This window comes from Melospiza melodia, chromosome 1 (genome assembly GCF_035770615.1).
Source record: "Melospiza melodia melodia isolate bMelMel2 chromosome 1, bMelMel2.pri, whole genome shotgun sequence".
NCBI lineage: Eukaryota > Metazoa > Chordata > Aves > Passeriformes > Passerellidae > Melospiza > Melospiza melodia.
In genome coordinates this window covers 143,537,007-143,546,976 of record NC_086194.1, presented here as the reverse complement: position 1 = coordinate 143,546,976, position 9,970 = coordinate 143,537,007, and positions in this window count along the sequence as shown.

Below are 9,970 nucleotides of genomic sequence, written 5' to 3'. Positions count from 1 at the left end.
GGTGCTCTGTCCACAAAGGATGGGTAGACAATGGGGTACCAACCACCCTTCCTGCAGCTGCCAGTGTTAGTAGCCAGGAATGCAGGACACCTGGGACCAGGCATGACACCATGAGAAGGCTGCTTTCACATCTTTGCTCCCAATAATGCTAACTTAACTCTGCAAGATCCACTCCTACACTCTCTAAGATTTCACCGTGAAAATGCCAGAAAGTTATCTTTGATGACAATTATGGCATCTTTCTTCAAGACTCATTTGCAATTATTTTTTTCTAATAATTTTGTTACTACAGATTCTACCCTATCGGCAAGATACTCCTTATAAGACTGTGTTACATTCTTACCTTTTACTGGGGGAAAAAAAGAAAGTATTTTACGAATAGAATATTTTAACAAACTAATTAGTATGAACTTGAAAGCTATTAACTTGTTGAAAAAGCTATTAACATATTTTCATTACGCTATCTTGCAAATTAAATATCTATGAGACTCAGAATCAGGTCTTTTTTTCTGAGAGGAAATGTCTCTGCTAAGGAGATTAATTTTTTTCCTTTTAATTAGAAAAATAAGGTAACATGACGAATGTGTATGTTTCTCTCAGACATATTTGTAAGTGGTGTTCATAGCACAGCAAATGGTTAGAGACATCAGACTTTAACTTATTCTAAAACCTAATACTTCAGCTCCCCAAATAATAAATCCTTGCTTTTTGGCATGTTTCTATGCTCATGTGAGATTACACTTCTCCTTTTTGTTAAAGAAAGGAAAGAATTACACATATGAACAGCAAGAAAAATTTTTCATTTACTTAAAAATGTAGTAGAAAGAAAATGCTTTGTCTTTATCGAAAGTGAGGAAGTGTTTTGCTTAAAACAGTAAACCTCATCACAATTTAACACAGAAGTTTAAAATAGGGAATTATGGGATTAACTATCTCAATACTGTGCTTTCATGAACCCTGCAAAAATTCTCCCACCTTTGGACAAGCTGTGAATCTTTATAAATTATGTTTTGCATATGCTCAGCAGAAAGTTCTTTCCAAAAGCAAAAGTCTCTTAAAAAAAAAAAAATCCCTACTGAGTACTCTCCAAGCTGGAGATGAAGGAGCTAATCTAGCCCTTTGTAGTTGCCTCTGTTCCAGGCTCTTACAATGCCAAAGACAAGAAGAGACAGCAAGGGAACATTTCCTTCTGTGCCTTTTGTTCCTTCACTAATTGAGTACTGAGAGTTCATAGATGAGAGAAGCATAAAAGAGGCAAGGGAACACCAAAGACAATTAGGTAGATTAGACAGACAACTGCTATTGGAACAATGATACAAAAGGTCAGAGGGGGAAAAAAATCATCAGAAGGGGAAGAAACTAAGATGAGACAGTTTTAGACCTTTATTTACTTATGAAGGACAATGAGCAAAATCACGACACAAAGCAAGGTGGGTATGATGTCAGGGAAAGAAAAGCTGTGTTAAACAGATGTTGCCAGCTGAGAGGAGGTAGAGGACAATTCTGTATCAATACAACACATCCTGCTCAGAAACTGGGACTTAGTCTGAGTTTGCAAACTCAACCATTGCCAGTGGTCAGCAAAGAATGGCTTTTAACAAACTCTATAAGTTGGCCCCTGTATAGATGATTATCATTAGTGCTCTCAAATTAAATAACAGATGTCTGTGTTATCATAAGGAGCCATGTGAAGATCAAAATAATTCCACATCATGGATTTTTTTAAATTGACTTCATTTTAAAACTTAGTACTCCATATTGATAAAACTACAATTTTTATGAGGGATCGTTTTCTAACTGGATAATAATATATCCCAAATTACTTTTATCCCTTCCTTCAAATCATCAATCACTGCTAGAGAAGTACTGGTATTACATCTAAAACTGACAAAGAGTTGAAATGGCACCACTAGTAATGGGGCAAATATTCTTTAAAGATCTTTTTAATGCTTTGCAGGAAATATCATCATCACTGTCCCAAGCCAATAAATAATTCTCTTGTTCCATAAAACATACACTGAATTTGTCCTTCTACAGAAAAATAACATCTTGTTGAATAAATGTGACATACCAAGATCCCACTAATCATACATAAAGAGGTGAAACAAATTATCTATTTAATTCCCTTACCAAATACAAAGTCATTTAAGAAAAATATCTTTAACAGTAAGCCAATTTAAACAAGCAATCTATATTGTAAAAGCAATCTTTGTATTTATCATGTTTTCCTTATCTAGATAATAAAAAATATAAGAGGTAGATGTGTTTTGATCAATGTGACCCCATTTTTTTCCATTCAATTCTTTCTCTATTTTTCATTGTTGGGAGGTTCATAAAAGAGTATACTGTCTTCCTTAGCTGCAACACTAAACTGAGGTTTACAGAGAAGTTTGGACTTGATTGGATATTAATCTTTTTATTATCATCAAATACAATGCAGACACACAGTACTGCCCCTGCTCTTGTGAACACTGACACAAAGTAGGAGACCTGTATAAAGTGCTGCAAAAGGATGCCAAGAATTCAAAATTAATATTTTAAAATGAAAAGGACGGTCTCCCCAAAATGAATGAGATCCAAATAAGAAAAAATAAGAAAATATACCTTTCTTATCTCTACTATTGTTCTGAAGAAGAATCTTAAGTCTAATTTCAGAGAAATGTTGACTGCAAAGCACAGAAAGCATATTTGTTGCATTAATAGGCAGCACTTTACACAGTTGCTTTCTAGATTAAAACTGCACTTTACAGTGATGCAAAGAACTGCAAAGCTGAAAAGAGGGATTATAAAGCAGAGAGGGTAGTCTTCAGTTTAAGAAACATTTCTATTGCTCTCTGAGGAGATTTATTTCATCCACCATATAGCATGTGTCAAGAGTTATGCTGATCCTTCACCAGGAGCTAAGTACCCAGATAGTTTTTACATTACCATGCACCACAATAGCAAGCCTTGACATTGGTTTTAAGTGTCAGATGCAGCCTTCATTAATTGTCATCATCTTTAAGACATAAAAGAAACCCTCTCTTCTTGAATGTTATTACACAAAAAGTGTACATGTTATCTATATACAGCAAGAGCAAAAATGTTTTGTATTGTAATAATAATCATTTAGAATATATGGGGTGGAAAGTGTACCATTGTTAAACTGTCACTCAAAACCCTTGTTATACAAGGATAGAACATCACATCCATCTATAACAGCCTTTTCTGTCAGTCAAATGTGTTGTTCTATACAAATCTAGCATCAATTTGATTTTTAAATTGGCAGAGGCTCTAAAACATTATACTTATGTGATACCAATGTGATCTAAGTTGCTGTTGATATCAGAATATAATGCAGGTTTCCTCTAAAATCTAGTTCTGCTTCTGCTTTTAGACATCTGCGGAACATAAATGATTTTGCATATGTAAGTACATGAATAGTCAATTTAAATTTTTCTTCCAATATGTTCCAAAGAAGTGTTTGGTGATAAACTCTAATTTTAAATAATAATTTGAAAAGTTTGTATAAGAATGATGAAATTATTATTACTATAGACCCCACAAAACCCAAGAAATACTACTGTTTATCTATTACTTACCTTCACTCAGAATAAGATTAGTCCCTTTATCTCAGCTGTGTGTCTTATGAAAATGGAGTTTAAAAGCACTGAAGTTCTTCAGCATTTTTTTTGTGACATTAGCTGCAGAATGAACTGAATGGGGCACACTATTCACTCACAAAAGGATGCAGAACTGGACTCTGTTCCTTGTCCCATGGGAAAAATGAACAAAAATAAAAAGCACAGTGAAATTTAAATTTTATTGTATAAAAAATACAAAATAGTAAGACAAGCTCTGGTGCTTTTTAACTTATTCCCATGCACACCCTAACATCTACCATTTTTCTACTAAGTTACTAATTTTCCAACATGGGTTCAACATAAGCTGGAGAAATCTTATCAAATCAATCTTTCCATAGACCACTAACAAATTTAAGTACCCCATTTCTCCCATCTCTGAAGTGTGAAAGTAAAGGTAGTAAAAAGCACAGGCTACCAAAAGCAACAAAAGGTTTAAGGTTTTTAAATTATATTTTTTGATTATTTTTTTTAATTTCATACAGGAATCATTAATCTAGAGTGATTTATTAGCATCCTGAAAATTATTTGAGCATATGCAACATATCACACCTTTTCCACAGCCATAATCAGTAGCTTTTAATATGCTTGGTATTCACAACAACTCTATGGAAACCTACCTAAAGACAGGGTTCTAAAATCTTCAAGAGCCCTGTGGGCAAGTGCAAACAAATTGCTATTGAGATGATATCACCAATCACTTTTACACTTGGAGCAAGTTCAGATGGATTGCTAGTGAGATGGTATCAGAAATCTGTTTTCCACTTGCACTGTTTCAGTAACACCTACAGTCAAAAGTCAAGGGTGCCAACATCTAAATCTTTTCAGAACACTAAAGCTTACAACTCATAGTTAAGGCCCAAAATGCAAGCTCAAACTTTAGTTTACCAGCCCAGCTACCTTTTTAAAGAACTGAGGTAAAACAGCTGGCTATGCTAACCCTCAGTATATCAGATACAAAACTAGAATATATACAGAACTACTCAATAGTAGTTTTCAAAATCAGTCCATAATTAAAAAAACTCTCAATATCTTCCTTTTGTTGTTAGCTTCAACATAGCTAACTTTCCAGTAAAGGACCTAGTATTTCCATGATTCTTTTAAAATTTAACACAAAAACTCTCTTATAAGGTCTTACTATATCATTCACGTCAGAACTCTGAATGCTTATTACAAAAGCAGTTTCTAAGGCAATCAAGAGTTTACACATAAAAAGTAATCATGTATAATTAACCCAATTAATATTTACAGCAGTATTTACTTAGGTAGCATATCAAAGGAGGCTAAAAAAAACCAGGCATACTGCTACTATGTACTGTCTTTCCATTCTGAAAAAACTGTGCAAGCACATTGTATATATGCAATTGTTAGTCTTACATTTCATGTGGCCAGGAACATTACATTAACTGCTTGAGTTTATGCACTTTTTAATTCAAGACTGAGTAGTTTTTATCCCTATCTCAATTATCATTTGAAATATCTGAACTGGTATTTGAAAGCTGATCTACAATTAAAATGTGTCAACAAGTCAACTACATAATTTATAGAATCATGAAATGGCTGAGGTCTTGTCCAACTCCTGACTCAAAGCAGGTTGTAAACAGCTGTGTCCAGTTGAGTTTTAACTGGATGGAGACTCCCGAACCTATCTGGGAAACTTGCCCCAGTATTTGATCATCCTTAAAATATGAGGGACAGAGTAAATTACTCACTTTCAGTTAACCATTATATTGACAATTCTGGAAAAAAAACCCCAAACAACCAAACAACAAAAAACTAACAAACCACAACCTAATGTTTTTGGTGCTGTTGCTTATTCTGCTTAGAAAATTGATCTTAGATAGTAGCAAAGCTTGGAGTTTATTTTTCCCCAAAAGAAGCTTCCGTCATAAGAGTGCAAGTTTGTGATATTGTAAAAATATATAGGACACACCTCCTATTTCTGGAAGTTTACAGTATGTCATCAAAACAGAATTTAAGTCAAAGAATCTTAACAAATAGAAACACACATAAAACCTTCTAAATTCATTTTCCCATAGTTACAAAATAGAACTGTTCATTCTCTTCTATGGATAAGCAAGAATATAAAACTGAAATTAGTAAAGGTTTGTTTTAACTTTCAACTTTCTTTAAAAATATCTTACATAGCCTAAAATATAACACTAATAAGATTAACTATTTCGTCTTTAAAGAGTACTGGAGAACTAATCACAAATTATAAAAAACCCCAAGGAAATGAATATTTGAAATTTACATCAGGAAGAAAATTTTGATCCATATATTTTACACACTGGAGTCAAATGTAAGGAAATACATTTACAAAACCATTCACAAGATTTTTACAGGTATTTTAAATTGCAAATCTAAAGACATTACCACCACAGTCTCAGTAGATATTTGCTACTTTCTACTAGAAACTATGAAATACATAAGGTAAAAAAAAAAATTAAAATTATATTATTAAAAAAAAACTCCAACAAATCAGCAACAAAAACCCTCAAAACAGACCCTAGGATCTTTAACTTCTCAAATGGGAAAACTGAATAGTGAACTTGAGTTTATATATTACCTTAATCTGAAAAAAGCAAACAATAAGCCAAGTTTAAAAGTGAAGGTTAGCACATAAACGCTTCTTCTTTTCCAGCATGTAAATATGAAGATCCATTCTTTCCCTAAATTTGTATTTTTAAAGAAAACTGCATCATGGTTGATTTTCAAATGTACAGAGACAGTCACAGAATACGATGCACGGATCTCCACACTGACCATCAAGTTCAAATTGTTATTTTGATTGATAAAAATGTGAAACGTCTATACAATGTCAATTTGCCTGTGTACAATCACTTTCACTGAAAAACCTGGCCCAAAAGAGAGATCATATGTATAAAATACCAAAAGTTTTTCATCACCAACACACTGTTTTATGCATCATAAACTATGGAACAGAACCGCTCCTCTCAAGAGATCTGCATCATCACCAGAGCTTCTGCTTGGCTGTATCAGGTGGTTACTATGATTTTTTTCCTCCTTCTGTACTTCAGTGATTATGCCAGCAGAATACAGTTAAAACATACCAATCTTAAAATTTCAAAGCACAGAACAGACAATAATTTATGTCTGCAACACTAAGAAGCAAGCAGATATTTTACATACCTGGAAATCAAAGAAAGGTGAAGTGCTTTGTCTAAAGGCTCTTGGAAGAAATGAGTAACAAAGCCATAATTAAAATTCAACATCAAGCTTCATGTTAATCCTCTAGACCTAACTGTCTTTTTTCAAAGTGCATGATTTGGAACATCAAAATAAGAATCAATTCAGTCTCTTTTCTCAATACATGCTTTCATGATAAAATAAAAGCTTCTTCCTACATATTCACATGAGCAATCATCTTTCTTAGCAATCAAACTCATGAAATCACTTTGGATTACAAAAACAATTACAAAGAAAGTCAAGTCACATGTAAAATTTAAATTCCACATTTGATTTGCCTTCTACTTCTGTGCACTGAGGGGCCCACAGGAAAACACACATACGTGCCAGGTATGCTAGTAAACCAACTCGTACTAGACCAATTTAATTAGTTTGCTTTCAATGCAAAGGTGCAGCACCTCAGCAATTATGAGATCGTTAATACAAGAGAGCATAACAGCACCTTTAGAGATCTTGCCTAACCTCTAGGCACACATATAACTCCCATTAAGACTAATGGGAGTCACATGTGTGTATCCAAAGGAGAAGAGACCCATTAAAACTGATACAACATATCCATTAATCTTCAGGTCACTCTTAAGGTCAAACATTATAAAAATGTTTATGAACAGTACTTGCTAGGTATTCACAGTGGTTACTTTGGTTTGGTACAGACCTGTGAGCAGTTAAGGCCATGGAAAATGTCTGCATTAAAAGCATCACCGTGTTTCAAGTAGTGGCACAGAAATTTGAGAGTGCTTTTCTATAGTCAGAGGAGACATTTTTCTATCATATCCTGAAAGAATTAGAAGGGTAGAAATGACAGGGAAGGTTAGACACAAATGAAAACCTTGGACAAAGGTATGCTTTAGCTTTTCATTTTTCTTCCATCCCCCTCTCTTTCTTCATATTTCAGTCCCTTAGTTGTGGTTTTCTGCTTCAGGAAGAATATTAACAGCAGTGACTAAAATTCCCAATCTGTGCAGCCTACTACAAAGACAGTACAAATAACATTTTGATAACTGAACCACCAGCAAACCACAATAATTTAAGTACTGTTTGCATGGAGGAAGAGGTGTTTGAAGTGTTTCAAAGAGAAAGGTAATCTTAGCTTGATCTCTATTTCTTTAGAGAGCATACCTGAAAACTCCCTTTTTCATCACTTAGTATATACTATTTTAAGCAAGCATGTTCTTTTCCAGTTTCCAAAATCCAGTCTGTAAAACCAACCTGTTCACCAATGAAATTGCTGTATTCATACACATTCAGGCCTGAGGAAAGAGAGAGAATTCTCAGCAGCATTAAGGCCAGATGAGCTCCATATGAACAGAGCAGATGTAACAGCAGGAGGAAATGTGATGAGTACAGACATGAGGAAACATTTCAGATACGAAGTACCCCTTTTCGTTTACTGCTTATTTCAGCAACTGGAGTAAACAAAAGATGTCTTCATCAAGAGTTACTCATGGACTGCTCTGAAACTCGGCCTCCAGAACTCATGTTGAAACTCTTACTGTCCATGAAAGGCTTGTTCAGCACTGCCCTATGATACTCCCTGTTACAGGGTCTGTAAGTATTCCACGCATTGGCAAGTTAGCCCTGCAAGCTTTTGTTCTGCCTCTGCAGTGTCAGGTCAAACAGAGGCAAGGGTTCCCTGAGAAAGCACGGCTCCCAGAGACAGCCACAGCGCCAGCCTGTCCTGGATTGACTATATGATGCTTCTACCCCCAGTCATCTCATTCTGTTTATGTTGCACCTTTAAGAGTGTTCCAGAGAGTGAAGGGGGGGAGAGAAGAAGCGCGCAGTTTGTTTTCAGACACTGCACTCACTCCTCCACATTACTGCTCCTGGACTGTGTTGTCTGTGGATGAACAGACAGCGGGACAGAGAGCTCTTCTTTTGCTTTTTAGTTAGTTTTTAGCTAGCTGAGGCAAAGAAGTTCCCTGGACTGTTTTTTTTTTCCTTTTCTTTGGACCTCTTGAAACTGCTCTGGACTGCACACTCAGGAGAGCACCGGCAGCTGCAGCTGTGGCCCACCAGGCCGGGCCTGGCCTGCGACAATTCCAGCACTGAGGGACTGATCAGAGACTGAGTGGGCTGAGCTTCAACCCAGGGTTTTCTGTTTGTCATCTCTTTTAGAGCGGCAAGGGGTCTCATTGTTTGATACTGTTTTAGTTTTATTGTTTAGTAAACAGTGTTTTTCCACCTTTCTCCAAGGAGGTATTTTTTTTTCCCTCCCGGACCAGTTGGGGGGAGGGGCCGATTGGATCTGCTTCTCCCACCGGAGCTCCTTTGGGGGATTCTTCCCCAGATTTGCTCTAAACCTGGACACAGCCCCACCACGAAACCGCACCTTGCTTCCCACCTGAGCTGCAGGTCCTCTACTGCCTTCCTCGGCTGTGCCCCCCTGACATAAAGACTCACTTCACAAGATCTTACATGATAAGCACTCCACAGTGCCCCACACAAGGAAGTGTTGTTCTTTGTTCCTAATTCAAATATACAAGGATAAAATAATGATAATTAATTTCATGGTTCAATTAACTACTTCTGAGCAGAAGGAAATCATTACATGGTTTCGTTTTAAAAACAAAGCAAAAATTACCCCAAATATCTTGGTGTACACAGTATAGTATTTAAATATTTGGGACTGATTGTTTTTTATTAGTGATAATAAGTGTTCCACTTCAATGTCTTTCCATTAAACAGAAGAGTCTTTCTAGCTCAAAAGATAGTTACCTCATTTTGCTTAAAATGCACTTTTCATACAAAAAGATCTAATCCCCTATTTGTGAAATCATGTGTATTAGCCCTATTCACTTCAAGCAGGTATTCTAAAACAGGAATTACTCATTATTCACAAAGCTATGCATCTGTTTTGCCGAATTGCTTTAACATTCTGAAAAACTACATTTAAATATTGAACAGAACTGTTTTTCAGGATCCTGACATTCCTAAATGTCTGCATTTTGTTTTGTGATACCTGAGGTAGTCCAGAGGGCTATTTAATTTGAGTTACAAAAAAATAGTACAGAACCCAACAATATGTGCCTATGGAATGCCCCCTCAGCAGAGATAACCTCAGGAAGTTATCTGAGGAACTATAACCCTTAATGTCACCTGTGAATCTGTGTTCAGGAATATGTCAAAACTAAAGATAG